Here is an 18,252-nt window from a genome sequence, read left to right on the forward strand (position 1 = left end):
CCCCTCTTGTAAATTATAAGAATATTATAAGTTACCGAGGAGTTTCATGACCATATAAAAACTCGAGGCCGAAGGCCAAGTGTTTTTATACTGTCATGGAACTCCGAGGTAACCTCTAATATCCTCATATTTTGCAACTGTGGGTACTTTATTTATTATAATACACGAGTTTCAGTGAGTCATGTGACAGAAATGACATCAGAACTCACCGTTTATAAGGATATAATTTACAAGATATTCATGGCTTTTGTGTATGATAAGGATATAATTTACAGGTTATTCAAGTCCATTGTGTATTTTATGGTTATACAAGACTTTTGTAACACCTATTTGGGCCACTCGGGGTTAATTCACCAGCTAGAACACTAGAGCATGGGTTACAAGCGACTTACACCCAGGGCAGGGCCTTCGCTAAGTGGAAGTGTTCCCTCTATGGTGTAGTGTAACTACATCCCCCCCAGGCTACTGTGCACACAAAAACAACTTGGGCGCCAGGAGGTTCTTTACAATCAGGAACGGTTTATTATGCCAAAAAGGGCAAATGACCACAGGTTTCAGTACTCACGCAGGAGTTGAGGAAAACATCATATTGAGAGTTCACACAGATCACAGGCAGGCTCACACAGAGAGTACACAGGCAAATGCAGTACAACCTTTCCCTCCTGGAAGTTGTCAGGAAAGCAGCTTCTACCCTACAGTCCCTCTTCACTGAGGTCCCTGACTGGAGGCAACACACAGAGCCTCTGGGAAGCTACTCCCTTTCTGCAAATCCTTGTTGGAGCTTCAGCTGCCCTTTCTCTCTATCCTATCTGCCTTTCTCTCCTAGAGAGACTATGACAAGTCTGCCCTAGTATATCTGTTCATCATTCACGGGATTTCCTGGCCCCCGACTTGGACACATGCCTTCTTCTGGGCCTATTGCACTCAGTCCCCCTGAGCACATCCAGAGGCAAAAGAGGAAGAGGCCACTCCCTGCACACACTATATAGCAGTGAGTCAGAGCAGTGTCATCAAATCTCTCAGCCTATCACTGTAAAGGTTATTCTGTAACAGGGATTCTACCCAATAACCCAAGGAAATGGTGAAAAGATTAACTCTATAGGGCCTGTATCCCTATAGGGCCCTACATTTTCATAATTCTATCTTGATACCTTCATATTGTAAGAGCTCAGTGGCATGCTTATTAGAGCTGGCTGGCTTAGCAACTGGAAAATGCAAGGTTTGCTGAGCAGTAGCTCATAACATTGGGAAGACTGTTTTGCATTGGTTTGGCATTTGGTAGGACTGGCTGTGCTTTGCCCTGTTAATATTATCCAAAATGTATGCCTTCTTTTTTAGATGTGTATACCAAACACTTAGGGGCACATTTACAAAGCTCGAGTGAAGGATTCGAATAAAAAAAACTTCGAATTTCGAAGTGTTTTTTTGGCTACTTCGACCATCGAATGGGCTAGTTCGACCTTCGACTACGACTTCGAATCGAACGATTCGAACTAAAAATCGTTCGACTATTCGATCGTTCGATAATCGAAGTACTGTCTCTTTAAGAAAAACTTCGACCCCCTAGTTCGGCAGCTAAAAGCTACCGAACTCAATGTTAGCCTATGGGGAAGGTCCCCATAGGCTTGCCTATGTTTTTTGGATCGAAGGATATTCGTTCGATCGATGAATTAAAATCCTTCGAATCGTTCGATTCGAAGGATTTAATCGTTCGATCGAACGAATAATCGTTCGATCGAAGTATTAGCGCTAAATCGTTCGACTTCGATATTCGAAGTTGAACGATTTTAGTTCCTGGTCGAATATCGAGGGTTAATTAACCCTCGATATTCGACCCTTAGTAAATGTGCCCCTAACTCTCAAAAATCAAAAGATATTCTTTAACTTAGTCATTTAATATTTTCCTTCCATTACTTTCCATCTATCATTTATTAGTAAAATGGACTAAGCTTTGTTCCTAGGGAGAATCGTGGTGATAAGGTTGTTGTGCCTTACATTGGCATCATTACAGATAGATGTTTTTGGTTCATGCTTACAGCACCCCCATAAGAAGGGCTGTTAATATTCTTACAAGGCATAATGACTAAAACACCATCTTCTTCCAGCTCTGAAAAAACAAAAACACATATACACATATATATATATTTATTTTTAGATACAGGTATGGGATCCATTATCTATTCGCGAGATTGCAGTGAAAAATTCCCCAGCGAATTTTCACCATCGACAATTCCGCTGCCGGCGTCAATTAAGCACGTCCATTGACTTTGATGTGCGTTGAATTGTCGGCAGTATCGGAATTTGATCTCAAATGATTACAAATAACAGTAAACCTAAAACAAAATAGCAAGGTAAGTATTACACTTAATTGTAATGATGGCATTATATCTTCTTTAACAAGGAGATGTGGGCAGTAATCGCCCCTTAGTATAAAGAACTTGCAGAGTAACATAGGAGTCTTTGTACATGCACATACAGTATTTTCACATTCCCTGTCCTTGATCCCCCACTCTCCATTTTGTAGCTGTGTTTTAGTCTGTCCTTATACACAATTCTCCCCAGGCTGTACCCCTGTTACTCACTAAAATACAGCTGAGGAAAGGGGTTATTTGAAACCCCTAATTTCATTCCAAATTGAAATAAAAAATGGATTTCAAAAAACATTTATATTCACAGAATTTTGAAAACAATATCCATCCTGGACAAGACAAATTATTATTGTTTTCCTGCTTTTTGTTATTAGCTTTCAAGTGTTTGCAAGATTTTTTTTTTTCCTTATGTAGTAGCCAGTGAATCATGGAGGAAATTCTGGCATCTTTACTCTTCACCTTGTCATAAATATGCTCCTTTAATTACATTTATAAATCTCCAGGAAAAAAAGTAAAAAAAAGTATTCTGGTCATTAACATATGTGATTGCTAAAGTATTTCCTTAAGCTCTGTTCCAGGCTAAAGTGGAAAAAAAAATATGTTTAAAAACATCAGTAAAAATCATATTTTCAGTGCAGCAAATGCCACATCTATTTTGAAACTCTGTAGGGATATTATATTGAAACTGGAGTGCAGCAGTAGGTGGTAAATTACCTCATATATATTTCTGTTGATTCTGAACGAGATTAATAAAAAGATAAATCCATATTTATGAAATCAAATACCAGCCTTCTATAAAGCTCCAGATCACTTTAACTCGTTCAGGCTATTTTTTCTGATATGAAGTATAAAAATGAGGTGGTATTTATATTATATGGCATACATAATTATACAGTTCAGTAGCTGACCATTTGATATAATAATATTTACATAAACAATGATAAAGGAACTGGGAACAGAAGCTGGTAAAATGGTTGCAGGAATATTTCTAGGGGGTCATGCAGGGTTGGTGTTTTTTTAAAACTGCTTATTTCATCAATAATTATATGAAGCCTTTCACTGCTTCATATAAGTTACTGCACAGGTGGAACTTTACCCAGTGTTTGGTAAATAGGCCAAATCAGGTGTTTGAAAGTACAAATATACAGTATAGCCTTTTTGGGACTGATTAGGGTAAAAAAAAGAGCGGGGTATTGTGGTAAGACTTTTTGTAAATCTCTTTTGAAATGTTGTTTTTTTTTTTTAGTAATAAACTGAAAGTTTGCATTTGCAAGTTCAAACTAATTATTAGAACATGTCATTTTATTTTAACCTATGGAAGAAAGCTGCGAGGAAATGTTCTCCTTTACCAGTTGCCTGCCAGTGACTAAACTCTAATTTTCAACAGTAAACCAGTGATGCAAATTGGCCAAACGAGTGAAAAGCAAATGTAATCATTGTATAAGTAGTACTTCTCATTCAACAGAAACCTGGAGGGCTGACACTGTTAAAAAAGGTATATGATCAGTGATCCCCAACCATTTGCTTTTGAGCAACATGTTGCTTACCAACCCCTGGATGTTGCTCCCAGGGGCCGCAAATCAGTTGTGGAGGCAAGTTTTGGTTGCATAAAAAACAGGTGTACTACCAAACAGAACCTCCTGTTTGATGCAAGCCACACAGTGTCTACCAAATAGCCAATCACAGCACTTGTTTGGAACCCCGGGGACTTTTTCCATGTTTGTGTTGCTCCCCGACACATTATACATTTGAATGTGGCTCACATGTAAAAGAGGTTGGGGAACCCTGGACATTATATTTTTGAAGGTCTTTGAGAGAAAATGACCATATTATTATATCCAGACATAAAAATATATATATAGTTTGCAGTAGGTACAGTATATAAAATGCAGATTAGTAACTTACTTGTAGGGATGGGCAAATTTTTTGCCTTGTTTCACCACAGAAATGATGCCCATAGACTTGTATGACGGCGTGTGTCAAAAAAAATTTTTTTGGCCTAACGGGTCAAATTCGCCCATCCCTACTTACTTGCAATATCAGCAATTCCAGGAATAAAATCATCATACACAAGATCACTGGCCAAACTGCTAACATTAGTGCCAAAATGTCTGTATGTGCTGCTATCTAGTCCACTCTTCATCTTGAGGTGAAAGTAACATAGTACCACAATCAATGGGAATACTTGTGGAAAAAATCAAGATTTATTGAAAAAATCCACTGTTCCAAACACCAGTTATGCTCTTTCTCAAAGATAAAAAAAACCAGACTGTGACCAACACAATACCCTCCCTCAGAAGTGAATGGCGCAAAAAAAATAAATAAAAAACCACTGGTTGTCATGGCAACCCCTGCATACAGTGGAACTGTGTTAAGAGTAGGAAAAAAGCTAACACCAGTGTAACATAGAAATAAAACTTACACATTGTCCAATAGTTTGCAGGGCCAAGCAGGCAGCTACCCTCAGTTTTCCTGGCTTCAACTAGACAACATTTGCTTGAAATGGTCTTTTTAATTGATACATTTCATTTCAAGATAAACTTGTGTGTATTTCTTCACTGACGAAGGGGGCGGGAAGCCCCAGAAACGTTTGATTTTTCTGCACCAATAAAGCATTGGAGGTACCTTGAGTTCACCGTTTTAAACCGGATGAGTGCATCTTCTTTTTTCCCTATTCCTCAAGATAAACTTGGTCTAATGATAACGAAAAGATCTTTTAAAAATCCTAACATCTATGGCGGGTTTAAGGATGAGCTTTATTGTAAGGAAATCTGTCTTACCTGGGATTGGGGGTGCTGTAAGTCGGCCGCGGGGACGCCCGCCACGCCGGCCGCGGGGACGCCCGCCTCGTGGTTCCACCATCTTGCCTCCTTAGGACGCGCGCGCCCGCGTCTCGTTTCCTTTATTGACGCGGACGCGCGCGCGTCGATCCTGACGCGTGTGCGCCGATTTTGGCGCGAAAACCTTTGCGTCCAAACAAGGTATAAATAGGCCACTTCCACTCCCAGCAAACTGCCCGTGATAGAACTTGTTTCTGGTGCTCTGTTCTGAAGCATTGTGCTATTTTGTCTGTTTGAATCTGATTATCCGTGTTTGACCCAGCCTGTACCTTGACCATCCCGAATTCTGTATCCTGACCAGTGCCTGATATCCGACTACTCTTCTGCTTGTACCCTTCCTGCTTGATACCCGGTTTTGACCCTTGCCTGCCTGACGACCCTTGCTTTCTGCCTGCCACGACCCAGCCTGTCTGACGATCCTTCTGCCTTATCCTTGTCTGTTACCGTGATCCTCGGTCCCAAAGACTCTAGCTACCAGCCGTGCCCCATTGCCTGCCAGAACACTTGCTTGAACCTCTCGTAAGACCAGGTGGCACCCGATTAGGCTGAGGGCTCCTCCCGAAGCTCAAAGGTGGTCACACCACTGGTGAAGCTTAGCTCAGACCCAGGATTCGAGCACTTGTTCTGGTGTTGGGTGCCGGCCGTGACATTATCACGGGCCATGGAGGACGACGATCACACCGAAGCTGCTGCCGCTGCTCCACTTCCATCTTCTTCCGAGCTGTTGCTAACTACTCTACTGCAACGTATGGAGGAGCAGGAGCAAAAGCAGAACTATTTGCTCCAGGGGTTCCATAACCTAACACGCCAGCTGGAACCCTCGCAGCAGCCAGCCAGTTCTGTTCCTACTCCTTCTGTGGGTTCCCTGCCTGATAGGGGTGCTGTATTCAGACCTCAGGAACCCAAGATTGCATTTCCTGCCAAGTTTGGTGGGGACAGAACCCAGTTTTTTGTTTTTCAAGAGGCCTGTAAGCTGTACCTCAGCTTTTTCCCCCACTCATTTCCCTCTGACGAGGAAAAGGTCAGGTTCGTAATGACCCTATTAGTGGGTGACCCCCAAGTCTGGGCACTTAGATTGCCAGCCACTGACCCTGCCCGTTACTCTTTAGATATTTTCTTCCGCTCTATGGCCATTCTTTACGATGACCCGGATCGCGCCTCTTCGGCCGATTCCGCGATTCGCAAACTACGCCAGGGTAAACGGGAGGTGGAGATTTACTGCACAGAGTTTCGTAGGTGGGTGGTGGAAACTGGTTGGAACGATGCAGCTCTAAGGAGCCAGTTTCGCATCGGTCTAGCCAAATCTGTCAAAGACAGCCTGGTCAATTACCCCCTATCTACCAGTCTGGATGACCTTATGTCTCTGGTTATCCAGATAGATAGGAGACAGAGGGAAAATCGGGAGGAACAGGGTACTTCTTCTGTGTATAAGCATAATTTTAGTGCTAAGTTGTCAAACCCCTCTGTGTCTCAACCTCAGGAGGAGCCTATGCAGCTGGGCATTTTTCACCTTACTCCTGAGGAAAAGGCACGGAGGCGGTCTCTTGGGTTGTGTTTGTATTGTGGGGAATAGGGTCACTTCCTCAATCAGTGTTTCAAGAGGCCGGGAAACGCCCTAGCCTAAATGGAGAAGGGGAGCTCCATTTGGGTGCAGGCGTTTCCTCTCCCCAATCTGCCTCCAAGGTCCTATTATCTGTTAAATTAACCTGGCCTACGGGCACTGTTAAATTGTCAGCCTTCATTGATTCTGGGGCGGAGGGTAATTTCTTGGACGCAGCATTCGCTGCTAAAAATAAAATTCCTTTGGTTGCCCTCAATCCTCCCATGAGAATTCTGGCTGTCGATAAAAGACCCTTGGGATCAGGGGTGGTTTCCCAAAAGACCACAAATCTTTCCATGTGTGCAAATAATCTACACTGTGAGGAGATAGCTCTATACCTCATTGAGGGAGCTTCCTCTCCTCTTATTCTTGGTTTACCATGGCTCCAGAGGCATAACCCTCTGATAGACTGGGTTTCTAAGGGGGTGACTCAATGGGGTACAGGATGTAGTGGGGTTTGTTTTCCCTCTGTAGTAGCCACTACTTCTCTTGAGGGGTTACCCACAGCATATTCTGTTTTCTCTGATGTTTTCTCTAAAAGAGCAGCTGAGACCTTACCTCCGCATCGGCAGTATGACTGCCCTATTGATTTAGTTCCTGGGTCAACTCCTCCACGTGGTAGAACCTACCCTCTTTCATTGCCCGAAGCCCAGGCAATGAAAGAGTATATACAAGAAAATCTTGACAGGGGCTTCATTAGGCCCTCTTGTTCCCCTGCGGGGGCAGGGTTCTTTTTTGTGGGTAAGAAAGACGGTGGTTTACGCCCCTGTATTGATTATAGGGGGCTTAATAAAATCACTGTAAAAAACCGCTACCCCTTACCATTAATCTCCGAACTATTTGACCAGGTCAAGGATGCTAAGATCTACTCCAAGCTTGACTTGAGGGGTGCCTATAACCTCATTCGGATCAGGGAGGGGGATGAGTGGAAAACGGCTTTTAATACTAGGGATGGCCACTACGAGTACCTTGTTATGCCGTTTGGTCTATGTAACGCCCCAGCAGTGTTTCAGGAGTTTGTCAATGACATCTTTCGGGACCTGCTGGGGATATACGTAGTGGTCTACCTAGATGACATCCTCATCTTCTCTGCCAATCTGTCTGATCATCGTCTTCATGTTTGTGAGGTATTGCGTAGGCTTAGAGCTAATAACCTGTATGCAAAATTGGAGAAGTGTACTTTTGAGGTTGCTTCCGTACAGTTCTTGGGATTTAATATTTCTTCCAAGGGTCTCGAAATGGATCCAGACAAGGTAAGAGCTGTCCTGGAGTGGACCCAACCTTATTCTTTACGTGCAACCCAAAGGTTCCTAGGTTTTGCCAACTATTATAGGCAATTCATTAAAAATTTTTCTCTTATTGTGGCTCCTATCACAAATCTTACTAAGAAAGGTGCTGACCCCAGTATGTGGCCTCCGGAAGCTATCCAAGCTTTCGAGTTCCTCAAAAGGGAGTTTAGTTCTGCCCCAATCCTCCGCCATCCTGATACAACACTACCTTTTATAGTCGAGGTAGATGCTTCTGAGGTGGGAGCAGGGGCAATTCTCTCTCAAAGGCACCCGATAACTAATAAGTTACACCCCTGTGCATTTTTCTCTAGAAAATTTCTTCCTGCAGAGGCAAATTATGACATAGGGAATAGAGAACTATTAGCTGTCAAGTGGGCCTTTGAGGAATGGCGGCATCTACTAGAAGGGGCTAAACACCAGGTTACGGTCTACACTGACCATAAAAATCTGTTGTATATTGAGTCAGCAAAGCGTCTAAATCCCAGACAGGCAAGGTGGGCTTTGTTCTTTTCTAGGTTTAACTTTACCTTGACGTTTAGGCCTGGTACAAAGAACGTCAAGGCAGATGCTCTTTCCAGAAGCTTTGACTCAATATATTCTGAAACTGATGACTGTAGTACAATTATTCCGGGTGAAGTCATTGTGGCTACTTTGGAATCTGATCTCTCTTCTTTGTTATCCCCTGTTCAGACAGACGCTCCCTCTAACACTCCTGTTGGGAGATTATTTGTTCCTGAAGATCTTAGAGAACAGGTTCTAAGAGAGGTTCATGATTCCAAGATGGCAGGACATCCTGGTGTAAGTAAAACTATTTCATTACTTACTCGAAGTGCTTGGTGGCCGACCTGTAAACAAGATGTTAAATCTTTTGTGGATTCTTGTCCTGTCTGCCAACGCTCCAAGACTTCTAGAAATTTGTCCCAAGGGTTACTGATTCCCCTCCCTATTCCTGAAAGACCATGGACCCATCTTTCTATGGATTTTATTGTGGAGTTGCCTGTGTCCCAGGGGAAAACAGTAATTTGGGTGGTGGTGGATAGATTCAGTAAGATGGGTCATTTTATTGCTCTTCCTCACCTCCCATCTGCCACAACTTTGTCTGAACTTTTATTCAACATATATTTAAGTTGCATGGTTTTCCCAGTAATATTGTTTCAGACAGAGGTGTTCAATTTGTCTCTAAGTTCTGGCGCGCATTTTGCTCGTTAGTGGGGATCGATCTTTCTTTTTCAACCGCCTATCACCCACAAACCAATGGGCAAACCGAGAGAGTGAACCAGTCTTTAGAGCAATTTTTAAGATGTTATGTGTCCGAAAATCAATCTTCCTGGGCAGAACTGCTACCCTGGGCAGAATTTGCCTACAATAACGCTACTCACTCCTCCACTGGGGAGTCTCCGTTTTTTATTGTTAATGGGTTACACCCAAAAGCTTTTTCCTTCTCTAATTCTGGTTCTTCTGTCCCTTCCGCTAATTCCTCTGTCGAACAATTTTCCATGATTTGGTCCCAGGTACATGATTCTTTGTCTACTGCTACTTCTGCTCAGAAAAGGGCCGCTGATAAAAGACGTAGAGAAGCACCCCAGTATAAAGTGGGAGACTTGGTGTGGCTCTCTACCAAAAACATCAAGTTAAAGGTTCCTTCCCTTAAGCTGGGTCCCCGTTTCATTGGTCCTTACCCCATCACTACTGTTATCAACCCTTCGTCTGTTCGCCTTAAATTGCCTGTTAATTTCAAGATTTCTGATTCTTTTCATGTTTCTTTGCTTAAACCTGCCGCTAATACTCGCCTTACTTCTGTTCCCCCTCCAGTGCAAGTTGACGGTCAGCCTGAATTTGAGATCCAGGAGTTCCTTGATTCCCGAATGGTACATAACAAACTCCAATACCTCACTAGGTGGAAGGGATTCGGTCCTGAGGAGAACTCCTGGGTCTCAGTTGATGACATCAAGGCTGATCGTCTTAGGAAGCAGTTCCATTTAAAGTTTCCTGGGAAGCCTGGGGGTCCGGTGTCCCCCCCTAGAGAGGGGGGTAATGTAAGGAAATCTGTCTTACCTGGGATTGGGGGTGCTGTAAGTCGGTCGCGGGGACGCCCGCCTCGTGGTTCCACCATCTTGCCTCCTTAGGACGCGCGCGCCCGCGTCTCGTTTCCTTTATTGACGCGGATGCGCGCGCGTCGATCCGGACGCGTGTGCGCCGATTTTGGCGCGAAAACCTTTGCGTCCAAACAAGGTATAAATAGGCCACTTCCACTCCCAGCAAACTGCCCGTGATAGAACTTGTTTCTGGTGCTCTGTTCTGAAGCCTTGTGCTATTTTGTCTGTTTGAATCTGATTATCCGTGTTTGACCCAGCCTGTACCTTGACCATCCCGAATTCTGTATCCTGACCAGTGCCTGATATCCGACTACTCTTCTGCTTGTACCCTTCCTGCTTGATACCCGGTTTTGACCCTTGCCTGCCTGACGACCCTTGCTTTCTGCCTGCCACGACCCAGCCTGTCTGACGATCCTTCTGCCTTATCCTTGTCTGTTACCGTGATCCTCGGTCCCAAAGACTCTAGCTACCAGCCGTGCCCCATTGCCTGCCAGAACACTTGCTTGAACCTCTCGTAAGACCAGGTGGCACCCGATTAGGCTGAGGGCTCCTCCCGAAGCTCAAAGGTGGTCACACCACTGGTGAAGCTTAGCTCAGACCCAGGATTCGAGCACTTGTTCTGGTGTTGGGTGCCGGCCGTGACATTTATCTTCTTAACATTTGGGTCATGACACCAGAGAAACATTGCGTGCAGCCAGAATGCATCTTATTTCTCACCATTGCTTTTAATGACCACACTCCCTGACTACATGGATTTTAAATTTAAGAGCTATGGAAGAAAAAACAAAGTCCCTAAATATTTTTAATCTCATATATAAAAGAAATGCACACAGCACTATCAAATGTTGTGAACAAAATGTGATGCAACTATACTATAAAATGGCAGTTACAGGATTGTTGTTGATGTCGTCAATATGAAGGAAACAGAAGGGCCCTTTCCAATGATTATCTTTTGAAGTGGAGCAGTTAACATGGTCGGTGAATGATCCAATGCTCATTTAAGTCTAAAGGGGCAGAAAGCTCTTCAAGCAAGTGTGACCCAGACCCTCCTACTATCCTCCTCTGAAAGATGCCACTTAAACATCTCTAGGTATGCATGATAAATTAATCCATTAGGATTGTAAAGTGTACTTGGACAATACAGTTATTTCATCTAGATTTTTGTTATTCCTGTATTTATCAGAATAAAATATAGGCATTTCTTAAAGGCCCTTTTTCTAGCTCCAACAAGTTACAGGCATATTTATGAAGGTGTAAAAGAAAAACATGGAAATATACCATGCATTGCCATATTTAAAATAGCCATGAATAATCATGGAAGTATGCATTAGAATAACATTTCTCACTGACAAGAGATAAAGCCATTAACTCATTCCATCTTTCTTGAGGCATCCATGATTGTGGGATAAAATTAGAGACATTGTTCTTCCATTTAAATACATCTCCACTTGTAACATAAGTATAATGAACACATCTGTAAAGCATGGTAAAACCTTGGTTTGTGAATCTATTAGCCTCTTTGTTCTCAAACATACAGGATTGTAGTAGAGTTCAGCAATTTAATCACTGCAACATTTCTGAAGACCAAATTGCAGGAGAAAACTGGACATAATACCTATGAGAAAGTTATTTAGTGATCAGACACAAAAATCAGCACCAAATGCCATGAGGATATTTAATTAATCACAGTTAATATTCAATATTTCAGACAAACAATTAAATGAGCCAGATGTACAATATAACAGAAATAATATGACTAAGGCACATTCTACTTTAAATAAAAAATAATCAAATATTAATTATATTTTACGTTTTTAATAGAATAAGTTTGAAGGAGCCTTATTTTTGCCAGGCAATACTATGCAAACAATCTTACTACACAACCAATATATGTTAATACAATGCTAGTTATTTCATTATTCCTAAAAGGACTCATTAATGAAATGTTTACAGTATATGCAGTTCTTCTAATGTGAAATAAATGAACCAAAATATCAACAAGGAGGCAAAGTACAGTACCACGAGCCGAAAAGGTCAGTCCCTCCTCCGTGAGAATATCTTATTATATAGTTGCATGCGCACATAAGAGCAATAGAGCACATGCTTGGATACTGTCCTCTGGAAGCAGGCACCTAGAAATGTATGAAACATATCAATAAAGGCATTCCTCCAACAATTACATTTAATACAGAGATATCCAGCTAGAGAGTCCCAAGTGTTTTATTCATCTGAAAATGAGTTTGAATGAAGATTGTGAAGCACAGTATAAAATAATCCCTAGATCCAATCATCAACAGATTTATATTATAACTAACTGCTCTAAAAGTGGTGTATTGAATTTATTTTAAAATGTTGATCCATATAGAAGTTATTGGTATTGAATTGGGGCACAATAACTTCCTGGGAATCACAGTTCACAGCTCTAATATTTCTGGACAGTATTAAAATACATTGTTAATGGAGTGTTTTCCATATTTTGAATAGACCAAGAACAAATGTATATTGGAATACATGGTTTGGTCTGGTCTGCAAGCAAAAACACAGCATTGTGGTAAATTCAACATGTACCTCATCCATTTTGTACCATGAACAAAACAATATAATTGCCCCATTCTTATATGTCTTCTTCACCATATATTACATTTATATTAAAAACAATTTTCAAGATCTAAGGCATCGACCAATATTTAATACAGTTAAAGGGGTTGTCACCTTTGAGTTGACTTTTAGTATGATGTAGATAGTAATATTCTGAGACAATTTGCAATTGTTTTTCATTTTTCATTACTTAGGGGTTTTGTGTTATTTAGCTTTGTATTTAGCAGCTCTTCGATTTGCATTATAAACAATCTGGTAGCTAGGGTCCAAATTAGCAATCATGCATTCATTTAAATAGGAGACTGCAATATGAATAGGAGAGGGAGGACCTTATAGAAGATGAGAAATAAAAAGTAGCAGTAATAATAATAAGTGTGTAGCCTTACAGAGCATTTGCTTTTAGATGGAGTCAGCGATGCCCATCTGAAAGCTGGAAGGAGTCAGAAGAAGAAGAATTATTTATAAATAGTTATTTGATTATATAACTATAAAAAAATAAATAATAAAAACCAATAGAAAAGTTGCTTACAAATGTCCATTCTATTACATACATTGTTTACTTAAAGGTGAACCGCCCCTTTAAGAAAATACACATCTTTCTTGTAATCATATTGTAATGACAGTTCCCATTCCTACTAACCCTTAGTTAATGGTAGACAAGCAAAAGCATTTATCAATGATAAAAAAAACTTTATTTAGCAATGTATTTGATACTGAGAATACTTACTAAAACATTCTATGGTAAACTGTCCTGGTTAATTGATCCATCAGCTAATCTGATTGGAAGGCAGACCTGGGTAGTGTTCTCCCATAGAGCTGCTGAAATCCAGTCCTTGGGGAGCTGGCAGAATAGATGTGGGAAGCACAGCATAGAAAGCAGCAGGATTAGTTCAAACTATGGATTAGTTGGCTTGTCGTTCACTTTTTCTGCTGGGAAATACACAGTGTAATGTACACAATTGTGTTTCTATACTTTTGTAAAGAAACACTCTAGACATTAGTAATTTTCTCCTCTGTAGAAACTGCAGAATAAATACAGCATTCACCTTTAGAGCATATCACACCCTAAAAATGTAATTGTTTATGGTACAACAACTAACATTAGAAACAGGTAATAAAATAACATCACCGTTCAGTTCCATATTTCCATTTTCTTCTTACTTGCCTTTTTAATATTATCATGTTTTATTCATAGCTGTTAACATGCCTTTATTGTACCCTTCCTTTAATATTCCACTTTTTATCAAGGAGCATATTTGTACCCCTTATACTGTAGCTCATGCTGCAGGCTTAGCCCTTTGTATGTGATTAAAACCCAGGGAAGATGGGTTGGCTACTGGAATGTGAAAGGGCTTTAAGGGTTGCAAATTGGATTCCTGCAAGATTTGTAGGCATTTGACTTTGATAGAGGCCATTAATTAAATCAATAAATATTGATTTCTATTGATATCATTGTCTGAGCTTCAGGGTTCATTATCCCAGAGCAGCCAAGAGAACTTGGCAACGGACTATGATCATTTTTTGCAAATGTTTTTACTATTCAGTCAATACATATCAATATAGATCTCTATTTATCAAATTAATGCTTTCTGGAAAATAGATAACTTCCATGTCAATTCAGAATAGACTGATCAGAAAAAACTTTAATTTGTAATTTAGTATGATAAATCCCAAAATATTTATTAATCTATCAAAATAGATTGATCCCCAATGATTTTTCTTAAAGCAGCCCATTAGGGACTGTTTCATTAATATCGGCCCATGTGTTTAGGCTAAAGATATTAACATTCATGTTTCTTGAAGTGGACCATTTTAGATTTTTCGAGCTTTATTAATTTATAGATTTTTTGGATTTTTTTTCTGAGTTGTGGGTGCAAAATCGGAAAAAAAACACAGGATTCAGATTTTTTTTTTTTTACGATTTTATTGTGACTTTTTCCACAGAAGAAAAAATTGTGAAAATGTATTGATAAATAGGGGGGAAAGTCCATGCGGCTTTGGTCAGAATAGTTTTCAGAAAATAGTGAGACCTTTTCTGATTTGGATAAATAACCCCCATGAACACATAAAAAATAGGGGGGAAAGTCCATGCGGCTTTGGTCAGAATAGTTTTCAGAAAATAGTGAGACCTTTTCTGATTTGGATAAATAACCCCCATGAACACATAAAGCAAAAGATCAGAATTAGCTTTTTATTTGTTTACTGGAGGTAGAATAATGAAAGCAAAGTACTGATAAGCTTTTATGAATTATTGCACCAGGGCAAATGTGCCCAGTTGTAGTAAAAGTGTGCATGTATGTGAATAGCATCAACCTTTACCTAGGAATGACCTAAAGCCACAGTTTTAGGATATAGTCAGGAACCTACCACAAAAGATTTGGCCAAAAGAGAATATAATCAGCTGCTAATTTGGATATGCATAAGGTTTTTTTTCCAGAAATATAAATGAATAAAAGTAGTAAATACTGTAACTGTTCTTTGATTAACAGTTAGCAGTTAACATCTTTGTCATTGTTTTGCTGCATAAATCAAGTTAAACCAAAAACACGAGTAAAGATGCACCTGTAATAATTGTAGAGTAGGCGTTTTTCTTGTCCGGTGCAAGCCCATCTGATTTTATACAACAACTAGCTAATTCAATTAAAAAAATATCCCCAAATAGCTTTTATATTGCCACAATCATAAATTAACTTTATAGAGAGGCATATGCCTCTCCAAAGAAAGCACACGTTTCTTTAATGGAGTAGCAATTCTAGGTACAGAGTGATTATCCCATTTTTAGTGTTCCTGGGAGGCAATCAAATGAGATGAAAGTAAAAGAAATCTGAACATAATTGTGTGATCTCGGAGAGCTTATATAGAACAGTTTATTTGGAAAGCATTGCCTTCAGCAAATTTTCCATGGAATTATACAGTATTAGTACAGGTACTTTTGATTGTGATATACTGGGATTTTTTTGTAATATTTAGGACAGTTTAAACAAAATATGAAGAATGAAATATGTGTATGAGAAACCTACCTACACTACTGCCTTACCTACAGTCCGATTACAGAAACTACAGGCAGCATGTGGGCATTGTGTGGGCATCTTGCACACCCTTTGACACACAAGGCATGAGCAGCAAGAGAGTCCTGCAATGAACACTTTAGGTTAATACAGGGCTTTTTGACCCCTGAGCACATCTGAATAAATATATGACTGACTAAAGAATGGCTTTAGCATTAGCTGTTAAACAGAAACCTCAGAAATATGGTGCTTCTCTAGAAGGGAGGTAAATTGTTTATGAAAACATATGAAAGACTATAATGAGAAGTCTTGGAAAGTGAAATAATGTATATGGAGAGATTCTGTCCCCAAGCAATTCTGTGTTGTCTAATGACACTGTACATGCAGTGAAATGGGTCTTTGTTAGATCCAGTTCCTTATTCTGGAATTGATCATTCAAATAAAATCCTCAAAACATCATAACTCTAATGTGATGGTGAGTCTGGCTGACAAATTGAATTATTCAGGGGGCAGATTTATTAAGGGTCGAAGTGAAGATTCCAATTCAAATTTTCTAAATTTTTTTTGGTCAAAACTCTCAAATTCAAATTGTGAATTATCCAAACGCGATTTGAGCTTTAATTAGAATTTTAATTCAAATTTCGAAATTTATCAAACTCTTGCCTTTGAGAACTCAAATTCGACTAGTCGTCACATTAAAGCTGTTGAATTGCTGTATAAGTCAATGGGAGAGGTCCAGGGATCAATTTGGTGATGTCTGCAGTCGTCCTGACATTCAAGTTTTTTTTCAGAGGAAAAAACTAAAAACAAGTTTTTTTTTAATTAAATTCAAGTTATATTCAAGTCAAATATGACAGTCTTCTTAACGGGAACCTGTTACTTGAAGAAATGATTCCAAATCCTATTTTATGATGTTACTCAAGCAAAATAAACTTCGTACCTAAGGCATAGAAGGGGGGCAGGCAATATATGATTGACAGCGGAGACTTTTAAATGAGTTTATTAAAGGTGTGGATGTTTTAATAAAATATATATATATCAGATGAAAATTGAGCATAGGACTGGCCAGATATGGGATGACTTTGACGTAGTTGGCCAGCTTAAATATATTGCAATATATGGACAAACAATCCCTGTTTTGCTTAAAGGGTAAGGCATTTTTCAGTAGCAGTATGCACAAAATGTCTCTGTCTTAAATATATTGATAATGGGGTTGAGTGCTGAGCACTCTTGTAATTGTCTATATGTATTTTGTGGTCACAGCCTCATTGCACCCCCGCCTAATGGTTTTAAAAACTAGTGGTGAGCACAACTTTCCCTTGTTTGCTATAGTTATACAGGAGCAGTGACCAGCTCCATGTTGTAGCTCCCACCCTCTCCAACTATAGTCAGGTGATCCCACTGGTGTCTAATAAAAGGGCAGCCAAGTTTGGGAGTTTTACTTTGAAAGCAGCTCGTAAGTTGCAGGTAAAACATATTCGTCCCTTTTATAAAATGTATAATGAAACTATAGAATTCTTAATGAATCAGATAAAATTGAGCGTAGGACTGGCCAGATATGGGATGACTTTGACGTAGTTGGCCAGCTTAAATATATTGCAATATATGGACAAACAATCCCTGTTTTGTTTAAAGGGTGAGGCATTTTTTAGTAGCAGTATGCACAAATGTCTCTGTCTTAATTATATTGATAATGGGTTGAGTGCTGAGGACTCTTGTAATTGTCTATATATATATATATATATATATATATATAGGTTCATGTTTAAATTGAAAAGGACTTTTATACAAATTTTAGGTCCCGTTTAATATGTGTGACCCTATCTTAATTAAAATGATTTTAAAAATAATTTGTGTGCGTTTTATCACTACATTTAGCTTTCAGCTTTATTCAATTACACCTGCTTTAGATGGGTTAATATTATAAAATACACAAAGGAACTCTTGAAGCAGATAAATCTGTGCTTGTGTCAACTCCTTCCTTTCAAAGCCGTCATTTTATTATATATTACACAAGTGCTTTGCTCTTAGACACCCACAGAAACCACTGTAGCAGTTTAGATTAATGTTTCCCGGCTTACAATTATAGTGCAGCTAATTACCTAATGTCACTTTACATTCATATGGTAATTAAAACAGCAAATACAGAAAGCCCATAAATCATTTCTGATGAAAATCTAGCAAAAGTTAGCGCTGTATTGTGTTTGCTCGTCTATAAACAAATAGCCTTGTTGCTAGATGAATAAACAATGCAAAGATACAGTTAATCACTTTCAGCATATTGTTATCACCAAGCTTACTGAGGGGGAAATTCTGTTTCAGGTTAAAATAAATTTGCAAATTAAATATTAAATCCTACAGGATTTGCCAGATATGTGACTGTAAAGCAAGAGTTTGAACACAGAAACAAAAAAATACAATCACTGTTGGATAATTTGCTGCTGACCTCAAC

General features: G+C 39.7%; 1 pseudogene; it reads right to left on the bottom strand.

Annotated features, from left to right (window-relative positions):
* LOC121400789 overlaps positions 1-18,252 on the bottom strand; it is a 191,765-nt pseudogene that overhangs the window by 65,742 nt on the left and 107,771 nt on the right.

The sequence above is a fragment of the Xenopus laevis genome, chromosome 2S (genome assembly GCF_017654675.1).
Source record: "Xenopus laevis strain J_2021 chromosome 2S, Xenopus_laevis_v10.1, whole genome shotgun sequence".
Lineage (NCBI taxonomy): Eukaryota > Metazoa > Chordata > Amphibia > Anura > Pipidae > Xenopus > Xenopus laevis.